Below are 23,605 nucleotides of genomic sequence, written 5' to 3' on the forward strand. Positions count from 1 at the left end.
AGTGCTAGATTCTATTGCAAGACTAGCTCTTGGGCCATAAAAACACAAACAGCATAAAAAGTGCATCAGAAACATCTAGAATTTGAGGCAAACATGATGTGGAAGATGGTCCATCAGATGAATTGAAGGGACCTTGTGAAATTTGAATGCAGTCCCTATGCATGTTCTCTTGTGGTACTCTCACCCAAACAAAAAAATATTCTTGTTATGAGATTTCTTTGTGGTCCCTGGATGTGCGTTAGCATGGTTGTTTGTCCTGTGTGTATGCATGCCATCCTTCCCTGCTTCTATCAGTCTGCCCCAGGGCACCTGTGGCTACAAACAGCTCACCATCGTCAGGGAGTGAATGTGTGCGTGAATGGCTGACTGTAGTGTAAAGCACTTTTGGGGTTGTTGGGATTTGATAAAGCGCTATAGGGAACAGTGGGCAGCCATCACAGCGCCCAGGGAGCAATCTGGGGCTAAGGGTCTTCCTCAGGGACCCACAATGGCAGTCTGGGGGATCAAACCGGGTACTTGCAACCTTCTCAGAGTGCAAGCGCATTGCTCTAGCCACCACAAAATGGTAAATGGCTTGTACTTGCATACCGCTTTATGAAGTCCAATGACCCCAAAGCGCTTTACACTACAGTCATTCACACCCTGACAATGCTGACAGAAGCGAGACAGCCATAACAACGGTGCCATCAGATCCTCTGACCACCGCCAGCAGGCAATGCAAGTGAAGTGTCTTGCCCAAGGATACAACAACTGAGACAGTCAGAGCGGGGGATTTGAACCGGCGACCTCCCCAACTCTTGCACCACCGTCAGCCTATAATAATAATGTATTAAACTCAAAAACACTTGGATTTGTTAACCAAAGCCTTGTTTCATATGCAGATAAAGTTACTTTTTTTTTTTTGGAGATTTTTCGCAGCTCTAGTGGCTCTTTTTTTATTACAGTAGGCTGACAGGAAGAGGGAGGAAGAAGGGGAGTGACATGCGGCGGAGGACCGCGGGTCGGAGTCGAACCCGGGTCGACCGTGTCGAGGACTAAGGCCTCCATACATGGGTCGCGCTACCCGCTGCGTCACCAGCGCGCCACAACATGGATGTTTAAGAATAACAGAAAAATCAGTAAAGCTCTTGAAAGTACATCAGCCTCTCGAACAGCATATGGTAGCGCTAGCTGTTAGTAGCTTGATGAACAGCTCCCTTTGAGCTGCACTATGCAACACTGGATGCATTCGCTGTGGGAATGCATTCAGAGAAGCAACAAAAGGACACACCAGCGTGCACCAGCCCCCCACCATCTGACAGACATACACCCGTGCCTCGAGCCGTCCACCGTTACACTGAGAGAAAAAAAATACTGTTGAGGACCCTGACAGACTAAGTGCAAGGTTCAAAAGTTTAGCTGTTTCTTGCTCACAAAGACTTGACTTCAGGGATCTACAATGCATGCCACATGCATTGTAGATCCCTGAAGTCAAGGTCCCAGTACTTCTGGGGTTTTCCAATAACTAAATATAAGCAATGGGCTAATCGGGCCTTCTAAGTTTTGTCACCCATACTCTAGAATCAGCTCCCTTAGGATCTTCACTCAATCACTAACTTGACATTTTTAAACCAATAATACAATAAAACTTAAAACCCTATTATTCAGGAAGACTTTTTATACTCTGTAGCATTTTATTTCCATATTTCTACCATTTACGTATTTTTATACATTTCATTTGACTATTTCCTAAAGTATTTGCTCATCTGTCCATATGAAACTTAAGCGTCAACCTGTTCTTGATCTATGGGGTTTAATCTGATGTTAACCCATCTTTGGCTGCTTAATAGCTTCAGATCTTGTAGGAAATCGCAGCACAATGTTCAAGAGTGCGGTTATGGGGTTAAAAAAACAAACTATTCTGCCATAAGCACATTTATTAGGTAAGACACTTTAGGCAAAAGGTCCTAGCCTGCAGCCTTCACTCTTCATCTCAAGTTGCTCTAGTCATACAGAAAATAAAAAGTATGTTAAAACAACTACCACTGAAATACAGTACTGCACAATAAAAACCTATTTTCAAAGAATCTGGCTGCAGACCAATGAAGTTGTGGTGTACCAAGCTACCTTATCTAAACCTTTCTAAATGTCGTTATGTGGCCTGGTGGGCAATGATGTTTGAATATAAATTTTCCCAAAGAAGTTGGGTACGCATTAAAAGTCTAGTGGTAGTGGGCTTTACAATAATAGACCTGCTTTGCAACCAAGCGGGTTTCATTTCATGATGTAATGGCATAATTCAATTTGGAAAGGTGCACAAATACATTTTGTAATTCAGTGTTTATAAACTGAGAAATTTCTTGCAAATCTTTATTTAAAAGTTGCCTTTATTGACAAACTTTTGGTACAAAACTTAGTTACTGTCGGCTGTAACTATGCCATCACAACACAGTCACACACAGAGTCTCCCTGCCCCGGTTGTGCTCCTCCCAACGAGACGTTCACAGACCATGGGAAATCACAGAACTCTAACAGGAATGTTGTAACATGGAACATTATGGCAGGATCGCTACACTGCTCCCCTTTATAAAGACCCTCGCCCGAGGAGTCACATAAATAGTCCCTGAGGTGGCACGGGGGCCTTCTGTCTCCGAGGACGCCTTGGTGTGAACAATGGCGGACAAACCTGCCGTCCTGGAGCTACCTGTAGATGAACGGGGATTGAGTTAAGGGATGGGGAAGAGTGTGGGGAGTTAGTATGGGAGCCAGTCATTGAGCCTGAGGGCGTGGCTGTCCTGCTCCTCCGGGAAGGTGTGGAGTGCTCCGGACGCCGATGAGGACGTGCATCACCCCTATATGGGGCCAACCTGTCTCTGTGGAGGACCACCTGTCTACTCCTTGGTGGCAGTTGGACCCTATAGACCACCTCACCCACTTCTCCAAAACCTCACAAGGCCCCACCCTGTCTAACTCACACATAGAGGACACACCTAACTCAAAGTTTGAGTCGCTGTGAATGACATCAGCTGCTCCAAATCTGGCAAACACGCCTTCCACTAGAGCAGGGGTGTCCAAATCCTGTCCTCGAGAGCCGGTGTCCTGCAACCTGGTATGGTATGGTATGGCATATGCCTCCGGCCAGTTTGCAAAATAATCCATGGCAGCTAAAAGATAACCGTTGCCCCGTCTGTGCGAGGAAACGGGCCCATCATGTCCACCGTCACCCTCCATTGGGGCCCCTACTCCCAGGTATTGCAGCTGGGCACAAGACTGTTCCAATGGACCCTTGTGTGCCATGCAGAGGTCACAACAGTGACAAAAGTCCTCGACATCTCTCCTCATACGGCCCCAGTAGAAACCCTGCTGGACACGACGCAGGATTTTTCAGACTCCAAAGTGGCCTGTCCCAGCAGTATCATGGGAGGCTTTCAACACCGTCTCTCTCAGGTCTCTGGGGACTACCACCTCTCTTCTACTGTAACTTGCCCTTTCCAGGCTCTCTGGAGCACTCCATGCATCCCCCGTAGAGCCCCAAACTTTGCAAACAGTCCTTTAGTGGCAGGAGAGCATCCAGCAACCTTATTCCACTGTGGTTGCTGTGCTGACTCCACCCACCGCAGCACAGGGTGCAAATCAGCAACCTGTTCCTGCTGTTCTCTCCGTTCAGATGAATCAACAACCTGCAACTCTCTGCAGATGGGTCCTTCTCTATCCTGCCTGGAGCCTTGTTCCTCCACACAGAGCTTTCTCCCAGACCCCTCTCTCTTCACAGTATCTGCAGCCGTTGAGAGCACAGGGTTGTTGGGACAAAGCGTCAGCATTGGCATTGTGAGTCCCAGCCCTGTACTCCACTTGAAACACGTACGGTGCACGTTTTTCCAGCTAGCATGAAATCTGACCTTCTGGCTCTTTGAAAGACATTAACCACTGGTGGGCAGAGTGGTCAGTTCGAACAGTGAAGGGCAGGCCACACAGTACCTGAAGTGGCTTATTGCCCTTATGATAGCCAGATGTTCTTTGCATGTGACACACAGTAGCACCGTTCAGCTTTGTTGAAAGTTTTACTGAAGTATGCCTCCACTTTCTCCCCCTCTGCCCCCACCTGACTCAGCACTTCCCCCATCCCACTTCTGACACCATTGTAGCGCCCAGCCGGACGCGTGACGAATGCTGAGTCATTATTCAATATAGTTGCCTTTATTGTCAAACTTTTGGTACAGAACTTGGTTATTGTCGGCTGTGACCACACCAACACAACTGTCACACACAGAAAGTCTCCTTGCCCCAGTCCTGCTCCTCCCAACGTGACATTCACAGACCATGGGAAATCACAGAACTCTAACAGGAACGTTGTAACATGTAACATTACTGCAGGATCGCTACAGTATGCAGCTAGCTTCACTCACTTGTAATGCCAATTAAACAAAACTGGTATAAACTTGCATACAAACCATTTCTCACAATTCAGACAACACTGGGGACACGAGATATTTATATAGTGCTGCTTCTTGTGTGGTTGCAAAGATTTTTCTTCCACTTTCCATTAATATCACAGAATACAGCTTTATATGCATGGCAATCTTCTCTCTTAACCTCTCTTATTTATCCATCTGTCTCTATCGTGTAAATTTATACATGGTTATATTTTGAAGGCTACCCGTCTTTGTTTCTTCCCATGTCTTGATTGAATGAAAATCTCTTTAAAACTACCATTTGTTTAGAATCCATTCATCCTCTTCCGCTTACCCGGGGTCGGGTCACGGGGGTGGCAGCTTCAGTAGGAAGGCCCAGACGTCCCTCTCCCCAGACACTTGGGCCAGCTCCTCCGGGGGAATCCCAAGGCATTCCCAGGCCAGCCGAAAAACAGTCTTTCCAGCATGTCCTGGGTCTTCCTCTGGATCTCCTCCCGGTGGGACGTGCCCAGGACACCTCACCAGGAGGCATCCTAACCAGTTGCCCGAGCCACCTCAACTGGCTCCTCTCAATGTGGTGGAGCAGTGGCTCTACTCTGAGTCCTCCCCGGATGACTGAGCTCCTCACCCCATCTCTAAGGGAGAGCCCAGACACACTACAGAGAAAACTAATTTCGGCCGCTTGTACCCGGGATCTTATTCTTTCGGTCATGACCCAAAGCTCATGACCATAGGTGAGGATAGGAACATAGATCGACCGGTAAATCGAGAGGTTTGCCTTTTGGCTCAGCTCTCTCTTTACCACAACTGACCGGTACAGCGCCCGCTTCACAGCAGATGCCGCACCAATTCGCCTGTCGATCTCCGGCTCCATCTTCCCCTCATTCGTGAACAAGACCCCAAGATACTTAAGCTCTTCCACTAGGGGTAGCACATCCTCCCCAACCCGGAGAAGGCACTCTACCCTTTTCAAACTCAAGAACATGGTCTCGGATTTGGAGGCACTGATCCTCATCCCGGCTGCTTCACACTCGGCTGTGAACCGCTCCAGTGAGAGCTGTAGACCACATCATCCATGAATAGCAAAGACGCAATCCTAAGGCCACCAAAACAGATCCCCTTAACACCTTGGCTGCACCTTGAAATTCTGTCCATAAAAGTTATGAACAGAATCGGTGCCAAAGGGCAACCTTGGCGGAGTCCAACTCTCACTAGAAACGAGTCCAACTTACTGCCGGCAATGTGGACCAGGCTCTGACATCGGTCATACAGAGCCCTTATTAAAGGGCCCGGTACTCCACACTCCTGGAGTACCCCCCCCCCCCCGCAGGATCCCCCGAGGGACACGGTCGAATGCCTTCTCCAAATCCACAAAGCGTATGTAGACTGTAGATGTGAGTTTAGAATATTTTTGAGCAAAACCTTATTACATTTTTTTCAATTGGGGATCTATTTCGGATCCATTCATGTGGTCTATGCAGCAACAAAAATGTGTTTTCCAAGAATAAAGAAGCCATCTTATGCCATACACGGACTGAGGAATAATCAAGTTTAAACAGACGTAATCATCTTCATATTTGTATTATGCAAATGTTCTTGACATAATGAAGTCATTGGGGAACCACGTGAAACAAACCAACGGGAAAGGACGCATTTATCATGTTGAATCTCACGCTTGATTGTACTGTGCATTGTGCAGACTACCCACTGACGTTTTAAACTTCATAGCTGAGCACACTTATTGGCTACATATCTTGAAACAAACTCCTACATTTCCCACAGCAGGCCGCCACCGCACACCCGTCAGTCTGTGGCACAGAGAAGCGTGACGCTGCGGGTGCTTGTTAGTTGCAACTACCCTGGAGCAGTTAGATGTGAAGACTTATTCCTGCTGAGCAGTTAGTAGTGTAATGTCAAGGACACGCTTGTAAAATTGAGCTCTGCACATACCTGTAGGTACAGGTATGTGCAGGACTCATGTCCGGACAAAATCCCCCTTCTTTGGTGCTGCAATCAGTGTTTTACGCAGGAGAAATGGAGAGCACTGTCCCTGGTTTGGTAGAAAGCCCTCCATATGGACTGTTTCATAACCTGTATTGCACCCACAGATGTCTGATAAGCTCTCGGTACTTTGCAAGGTGTTCCGAGGTAAATATCAAGCTAGGGATAGTGCACCCAATTCAACATTTTTCCCAATCATGTTTTTGCCTGTAGTTAATTCTGCAATGTCAACTGTGACTGTAAATGGCCAGAGGTGGCTTGGAGGGGAGCTGGACTCTGTGTCCATATCATGAATCAGTAATGCAGAAGGGATTGTAACTCCCCACTGATATGAACCCACCTGAGAAATTAAACACTATAACCACCTTCTTGGAAGAAAAACTCATTTACTGAATGGGCCTGCATTGGATCAGAAGGCAAATGGCTTTTACAATAGTGACACAACACTTTGTTTTGAAAAGAAATTTACTAATAAAGTAACAAATCAGAGCAATCCAAACCATTCCTAGTTTACAGTAAAAACTGGCAGTTCCTGGTCGTATCAACATGAAGATACTGTACTCAACCTACACACATCATGCAATCACAGAAGACCATTGCAGTTTGCTTAGGCAAATGGTGAACAGTAGCAAAAAATAAAAAAAGATTTGAGTGTTTAACAACACAGCATTACTGATTTTTTTTTTTTCAATTTGCATATTTAGCTTGAGGACCTACACTAACCTATCCAATAGTTAATAAAAGGGGCCATCTACCTGTCTTTTTGTCTGTTCCCTCTAAATTGGATCCTACTCTAAGGGCCTTTACCACATCTTATGTTAACAAAACTTAGACAACCTCTTTCTAAAAGTGGTCTAGCTACATCATTTTTTAGATATCTTCCCGTTACAACAGGTCTTCCCAAATACATTTCCAATTTGGGCGATCCAACATGGACTTGTACACGGCTAGCTATTCATCATGCCTGAAAATGACTTGAAATGTGCCGAGATCAGACACACAAAAACCTGTTAAATAACTCAAATAAAGGAAGGTGCCATTTGAAAGGTTATATTTTGGCTTTTTAAACTTTATTTTAGTATTGGCAACAAAGTCAAAGAATATTGCTAATTGCTAATTTGTCAAAATGATGCTAAGCAAATAAATAATGCTGGAGGACTTGGGAAGCATTGTTAAACCCATGGCAAAACGTGCTTTTTAGCAACCAATAAGCTAAATTCTGAAAGACATCCAAAGTAAGTTTGAACTTAGGCCCAAGCTCCTCAGTTCACAAGATCTAAGATTACTGCAGTCAACTTCTGATGCCCAGAGTAATTTTCGATAAATGGCGTACCATCATCCATTACAAACATACACACCTACCAGTTTTTTTTTTTAGCATTTCACATGAAGGTTTCCAAAAGCGTGATGCAATTCTGCTTCTACCACTAAACCCAAGGTGATCATGTGTTGTAAAAGCATTAAGCCTCGTAGAATGTAATGGACTTGATGGTGAAGAAGTAAGGCTTTGATCATGGCCCAAAAGGCTCAACAATTACAATAATCCAATCAATAATGAATAAGTTACTCGAACACAAATGTACTATGAATAACTGAAACGCATACGAAATAAAATTTACCCATCGTACATATTCTTGTTCTTGCTTTACTCAGTTTTGAAGTTGGTACAGAAAATAGGGACTCAAAGCAAAACTTTAAGCATTAAAGCATTTTATCTTGATTATTTTAATGACAGTCTAATGTTTCAGAATGCTATACTTTCGAAAGAATATATGCATACAGTTAAAAAGGTATTCAAGTTCCATGATCTAAGTAAAAAAAACAATGAAAACTACCACAATATATGTCACTACAAAATACGGGAAGCCAGCTGACCTGCAATCAAGGTTGAGAGAATACTATCTTGCTATACATCGTTATACAGGCAAATGAAATAGACTGCCCAACTTCTTGGCTGTGCATTTGATACAAAAGAATTTTGTATACTCTCCACCCACACCACACTTTTTTTTACCTATTAGTTAGCTTTTGTTTCTGAGCCATGAGAAGCCTGGTGCTGAAGAAATGTGTCCAAACATGAAAATGTGTCAGTGCACTCAGTGCATTCATAAAGAGCTTCAGAGAAACTTCCTTTCTCATTTTGTTTTTGGTCCATATCATCCTCCTCTATGTCTTCTGGATTATCTTTAAGTGCCTTATCTACACCATTGCCTTTGGCAGGAGATTTCTGTCCATCACCATCATCACCTGCTTGTTCAGAGCCACTGTGATTTTTAAGATGAACCTCAAGGGATACGCTGTTCTTAAACTCGGCTGGACACTTGGGACACTTTGTTGGCTCTTTCTTGTGATAACGCAAATGCCGCTGGTACACACATAAAAGTCCAAATTTCTTTCCACACTCCAGGCATTTGTAGTTAGCTCTGACAAATTTTTCACTTAGCTCTCCTGAAGTCTGTTTATTTCCAAGGGACTCTTTGGTGTTGTCCTCGGGAGTGTTAGCCTGTTTCTCATCGTCAACCAAATTGGATGAGGGCCCATTTTGTGAATTTGAGTTCAAAAGTTTCAAACCTTCGGTTTTGTGGTACATGATAACATGTCTTCTCAAATCACAGCGCTGTGGAAAATGTCTGCCACAAAATACACAAGTGTGCATTGTGCCCTTATGATATCTCATGTGTCGAGATAAACTACTAGAGTGATTAAAGACTCGATGACAGTGTTTACAAGGATGAAGCTTTCCATTTGGATTAGATCTTCGCCGTCTATTTGGTGGAATGACCCGCTTGAGGGGTCTTTGATGTTCCTGATTCAACTCATCAATTTCTTCCTGAGTTTGATGTGTGACATGGTGCTCCTTTAGATCCGCTAACTTCTCGAAACGATCCCCACACAAACCACATCTGTATGGTGTGAAGGTGGGTTGCTTATTTTTTTCATCATCATCATCTCTTGATATTTTCTGACTTCCATTCTTGACATCACTGGATGGACCGTTGGTGTGGCAGTTTACAAGCTCCTCATCTTCTGAATCCTTGGAAAACTCATCAATTTCAAAATCAGATTCCAATTCCACATCAGGCTCCTGTCCCTTGCAATGATACAAAGAATGTATCTGTAGGTCTGACATCCAGAAAAAAACTAGCTTGCACTTGTTACAAGGATATGCCTTTTCCATCTTTTTATCTTCCTTGCTCTCTGGCTTACCCAAACCCTTGGGCATGGAGTGATTCTCTTTTTGATGAGCATTAAGCGCATCAATTTTAAGGAATCGCTTACCACAGTGGCCACAACAACTAATTCTTTCATTGAAGTGGTCTTGAAGGTGTTTCTTAAAGTTGTGTTTATCGTCAAAGATCTGGCAGCACAGAGTGCACCTGAAGCCCCTCTCAGAGTTACCGTATTGCTGGTGACGGAGTAGATTCTGTGGGGTTGTGAATGATCGGTTACATATTTCACAATGGTAACAGTTCTGCCGAGACTGGTCCGAGTTTAAGCCTGGTGGCCTGGGTCTGAATGTGTCTTTGTACGAGGAGGGCTGTGAGTTCAGAATTGTAGAAACGGGCTTAATGGGTGATGGCAAATGTGATGACACTCTTTCAGGAGACCTTGGTGTGGCAGAAGAATTTGAGGAATTAAAAGAGTTCAACTGAGCTAAACCATTTACAATGATCAGCGTACCATTTTCTTGGAGCACATATTCCCGAGGGATTTCAAATCCATTTGATGAGCCGTCAAAGGAAAAAGACTCCAGAGGCCCATGAATAGCCATATGGGTCAATACATTTGTGTATTGACTGAATCCATCGCCACATTCCGTGCAGATGAAAGCAATGGCTTCTGCTCCCATCTGTGCTGGAGAAACAGTATTCACAGCCGTCTGTTTATCCATGATAAAACGATTCTGTCCGTGTGCTGATGGCATCACTTTTGAACCCAAATGTGCAGCTAAATTTCTATGCAGACATGGCCAAAGACGTGCATGGCAATCAGTGAAGGGTCTTTGTCCCCAAAAAAACGATGATGTAGGTCAGCTCCTCCAATCTTCTACTTTGTAGCACCTGTAGAAATGAAACAAATATGTATGAAAACCATGTTAATAGTTTGACGAAATGTGTAAATATATGTAAATATGTCTCCATTTGATAAAACAAGAAAACTAATGACCATGTGGCTGCACAGCACTTGGCTAACGTTGATCCCACGCTCTCACTTTAGATGACTGAACATGTGGACCCAAGGAACAAGCCTTTTTATAAATCAAATTTGCAAACGGCCCGCCCCAGTGACAGCCATCTTAACTTCTCACAAACCAACCACTTGAAATGACAATGCATGCTTACACCAAAATTTCTATAATTAAAGCAATCAAGCTGGAATTGATTACTGGAACAGTTACCTTTTTCACAAGACAGTTCCACCATTGGTACAAAATTAAGCCCTTTTATAAACTGCCTCTGCACCAGACTGCAATGGTCTTCATTTGTTTTTACCTCGATTCTGTTGGACAGCTGCTCCCATAGATGCTCACTGAAAAATCACACTCTTGAGTTAGGAGACCAGCTAACCTACCGGCTGTAAAAACCAACCAGCTGCACTACATAGCTGGGCAGCGCAGAGAATCCAAAGGAACAGGTCGACTTCCAACACCCCAGGCCGTCTTGGTCCTTTCAGAGAAAACAGAAACGACAAGGAGTCTCAGTCCTGGCTTGAAAGGATACTCTGAAAGAGGCTGGGGAGTAACACCAGTACCATTAGCTATAAAGAGCACACAGCATGTGTTGTCCTCTATTTAAATTGATACTTGATACAATTGTCAATACCATGGAAACATATTTTAAAGGTTCAAGGTTATTCCTGGTTAACAGTGAAATATCAGATTAATTACAATATGACTGACTTCAAATTCTTTTATTAGGGTAAAACCAATAAGTAAGCAAAAATTCAGATCTCATTTACAGAACTATATCATTTAAAAGTTTTAATTTTGCACTGAACATTCAGTATAGGGATGGAACCGATCCAGTATCGGTTATGAGCTCCAATACCAACGTTTTTTACAGATCGGAAAATTCTGATCCAACCTGGGGACATTTCCAATCCATAAACTGCGTCTGTGCTTTAAGGTTTTCTGCTGGAAAGTCTCCAGAGTCTCAGGCAGCTGCTCTACTAGCTGGCTGCTAACTGTGGTAAGGATTTCCTGAATGTAGCAGAGTTCCTCGGGCTCTCACGATGAGATCCGCTTCCGGTCAAGAAATCCATCCCCACAGTTTGCTGCCAGCTAGCAGAGGTGCTGTACTGAGCCTTGCACAGTGGCTAACCAACTTTTTTGGAATGACCAACTTTTAATCACAACATTCCTGCTGTGTGGAAATATATTACACTAGAAACATAGCAAAGCAAGACTGCAACTTACAGTCTCATAATACCATTGTACTGAGAGTTGAAAGTTACGCCGCAACCTACAACAGATTTAAACATTTGAGAAAAAAAAACAAAACAACAACACCACTGTGGAGTACAGGGTTGTTTTAGCCAGCGTAACGGACTGCGAGCCACGCTAGCTGTCCGGACTTCATACTCGAGCAATTTCCTACATTTCTTGTGACAAATTCATACATTTCTCACACTTTCTGCTAGTTTGACAAAGCAGGTGATGTATGTTATTACGTTTAATGAGCTAGTTTCTTGCCTAGCTACATCTAGTCTCCACCAGGCAGCCACTACACACCTGCGGCACAGAGTGACTAATGCTGCGTAGCTAGTTAGTGGAAATGTCAGGTGGACCTCCAGAGGTTTGAGTACACGCGAGTATATGGAAGCAGACAGCAGGAATCACCTCTGAAGTCAGTCCAAAAAAATAAGGTAAACACGACACTCATTATCACGGGGTTACTGTGAATGTTTACACTCAACATTGACAATAACTGTGGACCCAAGAGTCTGTGACCGACAGGGATGAAGAATCAGAAGATATTGCTGGAATTCACTGAAATCTGGCTTTTGTTAACTCAAAAAAATAAAACCACCAACATGGTTCATCCTATATTACAGACAATGAAGGTTATTTGATACCATGCAAAAGTGAAAAGTTTAAATTGTTTTAAATTTGTGTCGCATCGCAAGCCTGTATGTGCACGTCCATTTGTAGCAGCTCAAAATTTCACATGCAAAGTTTATGCCGGTCACTTGGCTGGAGAATGGCAAGCCATTGTCGCCTCATTGCATAAGTTCTAAAGAAAATGAATGGCAATGTTGCTCCCTGTGTGTCGACCCCATAAGGAAGCACTCAACGCATAAGTTACAGGCCACTATAAAAGCTACAGAGAAGCAAGTGATAGTCTGCTCTGTAGGATCTGTGCCAGCATTACAGGATTTAAGTGCACGAACTGGGACATGTTCAGGGTGGCAACAATTGAAAAATACACCAATGCAGAGGACTATGCTGAACTTATGTCTGCATACATCCAGTAGTGCATGGAGGATGTCTCTGTGACCGAGACTGTCACCACACAGGCAAATCAGAAACCCTAGATGACCAATGTGATATGCACAATGTTGAGCACACGAAATGAGGCGTTCAAGTGTGGGGACAGAGAGGAACTCAGATCAGCCAGGGCCAACCTGAACTGTGCCATAAGAACAGCAAAGCGTGGCTATGGCCAAAAAAAAAAAAAAGGAGTCTTCCACAATCAGAGAAGCACCAGACGCATGTGGCAAGGCATCCAGGCCACCACTACAAAGCTGCTCCTTTACCCTCGGAGGACAAGACAGACTTTCTCAATGCACTCAACTACTTTGATCGGTTTCTGTTCCATCTCTCCTCGAGGTCGGTCGGTTTTTCTCAGCTCACGAGGTCGTTGAATGAACAAAACGGACGGCTTGATAAGCTGACCGCGGTTGTGGTACACAGAGGTGAGATGGGATAAAAACCTGGAAGTGTGAAAGTTACTAGCCCATCGATTGGATTATTGAAATATTGGATCCTGGAGCCAGCGGCGAAAAGACTTTAAGGCTGACAGAAAAGTTGGTGTCAGCTTGTTCTCATAACAAATTCTGTTCTTTCAAATCGGACTCCCCGCTATCAAATTCTCCCTGAGTTGTTATGGCGACATCACACAAATCCCCTGCCCCCCCACCTTCCTTTCTGACATCTGTGGAGGCGTCAAGCTGGAGCTGCGAAGTGATAGACTTTCCATCAAGGACACTTGCCTGCCGGAGGGATGGCCTTCATGGACATACAGATTTCCACACAACATGCATCCAGACACACATATGCTCACAAATACAGATGACTTTTACCCGACCAGTACTCAAATGTTTACCTTCTGCATATTTGTGTCTCGTCATTGATTGTGCTTTTCGTGCAAATGAGGTTTTTTGTCGGATGCTTCACCAGTGTTTCCCGCAGCGCTATCTTGGCGAGGCGGCTGCCTCGCCAAACTCACGCTACCGCCTCGCCAACATAAAAAATAAAATAAAAATAAAAATGATGATAATAATAATAATAAAAAACTCAATATGCCTGCATATTTATTTGACGTTAACACGCGTTTTTTTGTTGTTGCTTTCTCGCGTACATATAGCGAATGGCAGGGAAAAAACAGGCAAAAATACATGGATACTTTGAAGCGAGAAGCAGGTCGACTTCACCGTCGGAGTCTGCATCACCCCCCCCCCCCCCCCCCCCCTCGCCGCCCCCTCTGCCAGTCATCCTAGCAAAACTTGTTCCGGCCGACAACTCATCGCCTCGCCTAAGCAAATTCCTGCGGGAAACACTGTTCACATTTTGTTTGGAAACACAAATTGTGCAGCACCTATCGTTTTTATCTCCCTCCACTCCCCCAGTGTTAATCTTTCTTCAACAGACTCAAGGGCAACGCCTGGGGACCCCGCGTAAAGCGGGGTCTGGGGCAGGTTGGAGGGACGCACCTAACGGCTTGCGCTCATGTAGCAGGGGCCTCAGTCAATCGTTCCCCCAAAATGTTTGGTAAGTGTATGTGATGGACGGTTGTACTGGAAGTGAATTTTCGATTGTAATGCAAATTGCAGTTGACTTAAAAAATTGATTGATTGATTGATTGAAGCACTCAACCGATCAAAGTCCTGTGAGGAAATCCATACCTCACCCAGCTGAACGGGCACTTGAGACCACAGATGTCCATATTGAGAAGACTCAATGCACAGAAAGCAGCTGGCCCCAACAACATACCCACATACAGCATATTCCAAAGAACATGCCTCGACTGCTCCAGTGTCAGTGTTCTCTACATCACTGCATCCAACACTTTGCATTGCACTTGTGATGTATGGTTTCGATCCAGCTGCTCGGCCACAGAAACCAATTAAGTGCTCTACACGATCTTCTTGGTCTAAATGGAAGACCCCATTAAGTTTGGAGGTCTGCAGCGGTTGACTGCAGAAATCGGAAACCTTTGCACTATGCATCAGCATCCACTACCCCAGCTCTGTCATTTTACATGGCTTACAACTACGTGGCTGAGATACTGCTGTTTCCAAATCGCTTCCAATTTGTTTATAATACCCCTGAGTACACACTGGCAGCCAATTCATCAAAAGTAAAACTAGTAAAAACAATTATACACACACACATCCGCACTTATATCTAATGGCAATTAAGAGAGACGACCTAACCTAACTGTCATGTTTTCTGTTTGTGGGAAGAAACAAAAGTACCAGGAGAGAACCAATGCATGTACAAGCGAGCATGAACACCACTGACTGAGGCTCAATGAACAAGCACGCACAATGGTGTTAGGTGAGCACATCACAAAGATTGGATGTGGGACAATGAAAAGATACACCCCCAAAATCATGTGTTCCATAGTGAAGACACTCTATTACAACTACCCATGCATAGTGTATAGTGAGCTGAACACCACCATTGATGAGTGAGTCATGTTTAGGAGCAGACTCAGATCCAGGGCTCTCACCAGCGCATTTCAGTGTACTGGGTCTTTATATTGAAAGTTGGCGAAATTACGCTGAAATGAATTACACTCAGTATGACGCGAATGTTTGAGAGCAACATAGAAAGGTCAGTAAACCTCTTGACCTTATATAACATTATAACATCAGCAAAGTTATAAACCTTATGCTATTAGGGTTAGAATAACATAAGCTAGTGCAATACGTTACTAGGAAATGGCTTGACTTTGTGCTGAAAATGTGGACAAAGCTCTTGCTTTGAGTATACAAGAACTGTATGGCCCTTGAATGACACCCAGATACCCCATACTCTCTTTCAAAGGGGGGGGGGGGGTCTTAGTCATGAACCTTTTCCACTTCAACAAAACACTTGGAACCTGGACAAGTATACTGCCATGACCCCATCAGCAATTCTGCAAGAATCAAACTCTGGTCTACGGTTCCACATCCAGAATGAAAGTCACATCTCTTCTTCTGGATCCAAGGTTCTAAAATCAGTTGGAGCCTCCTCTCCAAAGCAAGCTTTCCACCGGAAGGCTGAGGAGTGTGATCCCTCCATAATAGGGAGACACCCTCCAGTCCCATTTCTTATAGAAATGTGGACCAACACTTCAGTCACATTAAAGAGGTGTGTCAACCATGACAACCCTACAATGCCCAGATCAGTGTTTCCCCTACCATTCTACAACAGGGGTGCCCTTGTAGCATGTCTACTCCTATGAATGTTCCCCAAATTCATGAATGGATTTAATACAACCTTCTCTTGAATAAAGCACTCTGAACAATCAGGTTCTCTAGTAATTACCTTTTGTGGCTTACAGCCTATCTGAAGGGAGTGAATTATGTTGACATGGCTATAAGTAATCTGAAATAAAGAAACTCAAATTTAAAATCAGAATAAAGGGATGATCGGAATAAACATGTGTAATGTAAACACGCCAGTCAGAATATTGTGATTGGATTAAGCTCAATGTGAATGAAATTGCATTCCTAATGAGACCGGTGGTTTATGCCGATCCTAAATACAAACCACCATCCATCTTAAAACTTGTTTCAGAATGGCGAATGGCTCAGGGCCATTCTGGGGGTTCAAAAGAGACAGAACATACACACTTCTGTATGTTTGTATATGTACTTGTTTTTCCTTTTCCGTGTTTATTTTTACACTCACCAGCCACTTTATGAGGTACACCTAGCCAACCACATTGTAGCAACTCAATGCATTTAGGCATGTAGACATGGTCGAGACGATCTGCTGCATTAGAATGGGGAAGAAAGGATATTTAAGGGACTTAAAGGCAGCTAGACACTCCAGGTGGTCCTGTGCTCTCTTCACGTAGTTCTTGAAGACCGGGGCCCATTTCTTCAACAGACGGGCTGTTGAAGAAATGTATGGTGAGCTGGTTTGAGCTGATATGAAGGCAATAGTATCTCAAGAAAAACACCCGTTACAACCAAGCTATGCAGAAGAGCATCTATGAACGCACAACACGTCGAACCTTCAGGCGGATGGGTTACAGCAGCAGAAGACCACCCCGAGTGCCACTCCTGTCAGCTAAGAACAGGAAACTGAGGCTACAATTTGCACACATGTTCACCAAAACTGGACAATAGAAGATTGGAAAAACAGTGCCTGGTCTGATGAGTCTCAATATCTGCTGCGACATTTGGATGGTAGGGTCAGAATTTGGCGTCATCAACCTGAAAGCATGGATCCACCCTGCCTTGTATCAATGGTTCAGGCTGGTGGTGGTAGTATAATGGTGTGAGGGATATTTTGGGCCTCTTAGTATTAACTGAGCATTGTGTCAACGCCACAGCCCAACTGAGTATTATTGCTGACCGGGTCCATACCTTTATGACCAGAGTACCCATCTTCTGATTGCTACTTCCAGCAGGATAACGCGCAATGTCACACAGCATGAATCATCTCAGACTGGTTTCTTGAACATGACAATGAGTTAACTGTACTCAAATGGCCTCCACAGTCACCAGATTTCATAAACAATAAAAAATGAAATAAAAATCCACATATGTTTTTTTTTATTCAACACGGACAGTACGACATCTGTGTTTTTTTAGGGAAATCTGATAACTGAGAAAGTTAGAGCGCTTTTATTCAGAATAAACTCTGGTAGAAGTAAACCCACATCATGATTAGATTAATTGATTTTGTGCTCATACAATGTATCCGGATTATTTCTTTCTTATTCAATCCAATACCATTTCAATATGATGACTTAAATATCGAACAGTTTGGTGGATGTTGCAAAACGTTATCTCCATCCAACACCAGAGTGAACGGTTTAACAGGAAATTAAACAATTTCACAGCTCCTTTTGGGGGAGAAAAAAAAAAATGCACAAATACTCATAGTCGGAGGTATGCTGAAATTAATGGAATTTAACACATGCGCAATTATGTAGGTTTCATTGTATTGCACGCACATTAACAGAGGTATGCCGTTCCGATGGGTATGGTGAGCCGTCAGAACACTGGTATAACTTTACCGAGAAACACCTGTCTAATTATGTTTTTATAGTGGTGGTTTGTGTAAAGATACTTCTAGGAGGCATTTTCCACTCTGGTCTTATTTCTTTCTACTGAGGCCTTCCTCTTCAACTTGCACATGGTTTGCTTCCTGTGACTGTCAGCTGTTCAATGTAGCTCCGCTGCTCTCACCATGTAATTTGAAAATGGCTCACACCGAAGCTAACTGGGCACACAAACAGTAGAAGAACACACGCACAGCCAGCAAGCGGAAACTAGCAAGGAATGTGCACGTCCGAATGATTGGCATGCGGGGCTACCAATACATAAGTCAATACCCGCAGAACTTGAGGGACAGATGGGGGTGAGGGCAGGACCAATCCTTGTTTTTACAAGTAGGGTATAGCTGCAGCCCCACGGTAAATATGCCTTCCCCTGTCCCCTAACCCTAAAGTCAGTGGGTGTGTTGTGTATGTGGGCATGTTGTGTTGGAGAGGGGTTGCGTTTTACAGTCTCCACAGCTGCAATTATCTGTTACTGGTTTTTTGCAGTCCTGCAGCACTCACAGAGATCGAATTATCTGAACCTTCTTTTTCTGAATACATAATGCATTGACAACTGTCAAGACAGAAGGACCATTTCACCCAGTATAACAAAACGTGTTTCTGAATAGAATTACCAACTACAGCTTGAATGCCAATTGTGAAGTTGTTTATGTGATGCATTACAACATGTATACCTTAAATATAGGACATGATATAAAGTAAAGTGTTAAGGTTTTGAATGCAACAGCTTTACTTCACTTGGGTTGCTATGTGGGGGGGGGGGGGGGGGGGGGGGTCTGAGCTCACCTGGGGTTGTTTGCTAGGAGAGGGGCAGGTGAACCGCTTGTTTTCCAGACACCAACAAAATGATGATTTCTTTAGCACTTTTTAACATTTTCACAATACTTTATTCAACATTTTTGAGACAATGATTTTTTTTTACAATTTTTTTTTTATTAATTGTAAGTCACCATCAACATCATCAAAATTACAACAAATAATGGCTTGAAATATTTCACTCCAGCGTTAATCTATGAATTTTACTTTTTAGAACAAAAATACTTTACTAAAAACTTTACATGTCATTCTAATATTTAGAATGTGTAGAGAGGGTATGAGAAAGGATTGCTTAGTTGACTAAGATGACAACAGTTTAGTTTTTAAAAACACCAACCAGGCAGGATTTTTTTCTACTTTCAAAAAAAGGTGTTCATTCAGAAGTTGTGCTGCTCACATCTCTTCTTCATCGTTGCCCATGTCAGTCATGTCACCCGGTTTTTTCCCTGGGAAAATTTACAAAACAAATGTTCTAGTACATATGTAGACTACAAACATACAAATGTGTACAAGTTATATACACACACATACACAAATAAATAAATAAAAAAATCTATACAGAAACAAAGATCGGGGTTTCCTTTATATGTGATTGTGGTGCAGAGTCACTGCTATACATCGCCCATATTTGTGCACTTATAAAAACCCAAATCAGACTTGGAAATTAATCAAAATATCATTAAATGTTTAATAGGGATGGGTACTGAAACCCGGTATTCTAACGGCTCCAGGGCCGCGTCGGCCAGACTTTCTGGACCGACAAGCCTTAGTCTTATCGGTCCTCCTAATGGTTTTAGGCACTCTGGACTCTGTAGCGTTCCGTGCTGTGCCACGCCTTGCCACAGACTGCTCATACTGTCAGTGGCACTGACGCCACACTGACATCTGCGGACATATGTCCGCGGAAGTATGTGGGGCTTAAGGTCGTATTCAACATTTGAGGGAGACTCCAACTCAAACGTTTTAATACCAGTTCCATCCTCCTTAAGATATACATCCGCAGAGAGGACTGTTGGGAGGGGCAGTGGGGCTAATGTTCTGCTCTCACTTCTTGGCCTTGCTATGTCATCCAACATAAAGAAAGGTGCTCGCTCACTGATAAAGGTACAATAGCAGAGCGAACAAAAAGGTCCAACGTTTGGTTTTAACTTCTCAAAAAATAGCTGTTGACAACGCACACTGCCATTACCGCAATAACACCATTGTTTGCAAAGGTGAGAACAAAAGTAATTTGATAAAACAGCTCACAAAAGTGCACCACATACAAACAGAAAGATGCAGTGTTCCACCGCCAGAGTGCAACAACAAGCTCCGCCTCTGAATCAGATACAGCAGGCAAGTATGTATGCATGTATGTATGTAAATCAAACACATGAAGCATTGACATACGTTTGCATTAATTCTTGCAATGAATACATGTACGATGTTTTAATTGTGATGTTTAAAAACAAACAAGAAATGTATGTGTAGGCTATAAATTATTTGCACATTTAATATGGGGCAGTTGACCGAAAGGCTTCCATTTTGGACAGTGAAGTTTCTTTAGTAATATATGGAAATATACAACATACTTTTTATTTAATTTAATTTTCAAAGTCTTGCATGTATAAAGTACTGGATCGATAAGGAGTATCGCTAAGAGTAGTGGTGCCGATAAATCCTTAACGATACCCATCCCTCTAGCGACTTTTTTGAAGCAACTGAGAAAACTTTTTTGTGACGTTTTCTGTGTTCTTGGCGACTTCCCGTGAAAGCAGCAATCATTCTATCGTTACTGTCTTGAGGTAGCAGCGAGTGCTGCTGTTCGTCGCTCCACACTTCCACAAAGCGCTGTCTCACACAGACAGCTGCAGCCATCTTGTCCTGAAAGCCCCACATGCAGTCAGAGGACAAACAGCAGACCTGCTCCAATCTTTTTTTTTTTACATTGCAAATGAATCTTTCATGCGTAAAACTACCGGTTATCTTGCCCTGTATTACAAAGCGGCAAAATAAAAATTACGTAAATCATAGCTCTCAACTCTCACGCATTGACCGTGTGACACACGCATTTCATCAATTGCACACGCTCACACGCATTACTATGAAAATCTCAATCTTACCATGAAAATCTCACTCTTGAAACGCACGCGTACGGACGCCTCGCGTCATGGCGGAACCATTTTGCGGTACAATGGTTTCCGCACGTCCAGTAGTTGAGGTAACACAGCTGCAAGGACCGGCGGCGCGCAAAGAATTTTCCCTCATCCTAAGTGAAACACTTGTACCGTCCGTGTTGCGTGCGAATTAAATGGTAAGACAGCATGTGTTAACCCCAAGCTGTAACATGAAAGCAAAGTCCGTATAAAGTAGTGACAGTCTTGACTCGAACAGCGCACCCCCCCCCCGTTTTTATCGACCAACAGCACCCCCCCACCCCCCCCGTTGGACCGTCTTCAATCGACCAACAGCACCCCCCCCCCCCCCCCCCCCCCCCCCGGTCAACAATCTCACTCTCAACAATTGTCAAAAGTTGAGAGGTATGCGTAAATGGAATTTTTAAAGTAGTCTTTTTTTCCTCTCAAATGTAGAACTAAAATAACTCCCTGAATTTGATTCACACAGCTTCAATCACTTATTTACCTCATTCACATTGTGATTACTGTCTTTTTGGTCTAATTTGTTTTATGTAGTGGGAATTCAGACAATGTATAAAAAAAACAACAAAAAAAAATGTCATAGTTATGTTTTAAGTTCTAAACATTTTAACAGTGGTTTTAAGCACTTTGTCTTGCTAAAAGCTCACCTTTCATACAGCCTATTTACATAAATTAATATACAAATTATGCAATGGCATCATCTAGCAACTTCTAGCACAGCCAATAGCAACTTTTCTTGCTGAGGAATGGAGGGGCTGTTGCCCTAACATAAGCATGTTGGCATAAACATGTCGACACACACAGACATTACTTTATATGCACACATAAATAATTGTCGTTTTATTTAGAGACGTACACACAAGACAAATGTATGCAAACATTTAATATAGTATAAAATAGCCACATACCCACACACTGCTCATCTGAATGGAGTTGCTGGCTGGTCTGTTGAAGGAGCTTCTAGGGGCATTGGGGCACTCGGATTAGCCAGCTTTGAAGCTGAAGAATGGATGAAGAAGAGTCGTTTGTGTCAACAGCTCCTACAGTTAAGGAGAGGGATCCTTTATCAGAACACAAACCAGTTGAATAGAGTGCAAAATAATCCAGGAATCGGAAGCAAAGCGCTATCGCTGCTAAGCGAGCTAGCTCTTTTGCCCTCTTTAATCATCTTAAGCTAGCAGATATTGACTGGTAATAACTGTTACTGTTGTATGGTCCAACGTGAGCAAAGTAAAATAAAACCTCACCTTTGCAGATGTCCTCCAACGGCAAGATTGTGGCTACAATGTGCGGAGAAGTCCATAGTTTGGCGTCGTTTCCACTACTTCGGCAAATGACCTTTCATTTCTAGTTGCTCCATCAAGTTGCCGCTGAATATTGCAGTCTTTGATGCACAGAAAAGCACCTCATTGCACCAAGGGTTACACTTGCCGGTTGCTTGTGATTAGGGCTGGACGACAATTCAATAACGATATTTATCGATCGACAGACGTATATTGATGGTCAGTAAATAGTTCAATAGAAGAACAGTTTTTCTTCCTTTTGCATTCTAGCCACGTAGGTTAATATTACAGTCAGTACATCCACACAACCAATCACAACGCAGACCCAGGAAATAAGCCCCGCCCCCTTAAAAAGTTCAGAGAGCACGTGTTCTTTTTTTCTTTTTTAGATACTTGCAGTTTTGGTAAAACGTTGGTTGAATAAAGCATTGAGTTTGAATACATTTTTTTTTATTTCATTTTACATGTTTGCAACAGCATAAAATGGTCAGGGCTGCACTTAAAATATATGTTTTGAATTTGTCGATAATTATTGATATCGATCAATATGATTTCTGTTTTATCAATATGCTTTTTTTCTGTATCGTTCAGCCCTGCTTGTGATGATTCCGTTGCTTCTATGGCGTTTTGTTGCTTTATTGCGTGATCCTGCTGACCACGCCCATGGCCAATCAGTGAACAGTAATCTGTTCACATCACATTGTAGCCCAACCATCTCCTGAGCCCGTGGAAAAGGGGCATAACTGGTTTGTCCCAAAATGCTCCGACATGACCCAACTTGACTAATTGTTCCCATGCAAGCTGCAGTAATCAGACCAACGTTAACTTGTGTCTTCAACAGACGTGTTAAAAATGCACAGAAACAACAACAAAAAAAGACTGTTCCTGCAATCTGGGGAATTTTTGTATCATGAAAAAAGTTTCGTGCAACAAGAGGTCTTTACCAGTAATATATTTGTATGGTATTAAATTACCAGTAATGTATCCTATGTTTTGATCACCTAAAAGTCCATATCATGATTATTATATCTGATTAGAAATCGCATATTTTACTTTGTTAGCTTGTCACAACTACATCATCCATGGCGCTTTATTTTCGACGACTCTTATTGTGGGATACTTCCGGAAGTGAACTTTGACAGCATGTTTTCCTGATTATTCCCTGCCAAACAGGAGCATATAGGCATCTGAAATTAGAAAAATGTACTAATGTACACTTAGTGTACATTTATTAGATGATTAAAACTAAAAGCTAACCTAAGCGTAGTACGCGTGTATTCTACATGTCCGATGTGTTTACTCTAACAACGCCCTCTCCTGAGAGGGAGAGCTATCCGTCTCCCTATCCACAGGATAGGGAGACGGATCCGTAGTTGATCCGTAGTTGGACGACACTGCCCTGTTTCCAACATAAGGCCAAATTAAACATAACTTTTATATTGAATTGACTTACTTGGTTTACTGTTGCTAGC

General features: G+C 43.1%; 1 long non-coding RNA gene and 1 pseudogene across 1 annotated transcript; both read right to left on the bottom strand.

Annotated features, from left to right (window-relative positions):
• Positions 1-6,843: 6,843 nt before the first annotated feature.
• LOC118557504 lies at positions 6,844-14,557 on the bottom strand (annotated as a pseudogene).
• A 4,295-nt stretch (positions 14,558-18,852) lies between these two features.
• Positions 18,853-22,375, bottom strand: LOC118560661. The gene is made up of 3 exons (XR_004929506.1): positions 22,098-22,375; positions 21,759-21,890; positions 18,853-19,158 (listed from the first exon to the last, which is right to left on the bottom strand). It is a non-coding gene; the product is annotated as an uncharacterized LOC118560661 (long non-coding RNA).
• Positions 22,376-23,605: the final 1,230 nt, after the last annotated feature.

This window comes from Fundulus heteroclitus, chromosome 3, assembly GCF_011125445.2.
Source record: "Fundulus heteroclitus isolate FHET01 chromosome 3, MU-UCD_Fhet_4.1, whole genome shotgun sequence".
Taxonomy (NCBI): domain Eukaryota; kingdom Metazoa; phylum Chordata; class Actinopteri; order Cyprinodontiformes; family Fundulidae; genus Fundulus; species Fundulus heteroclitus.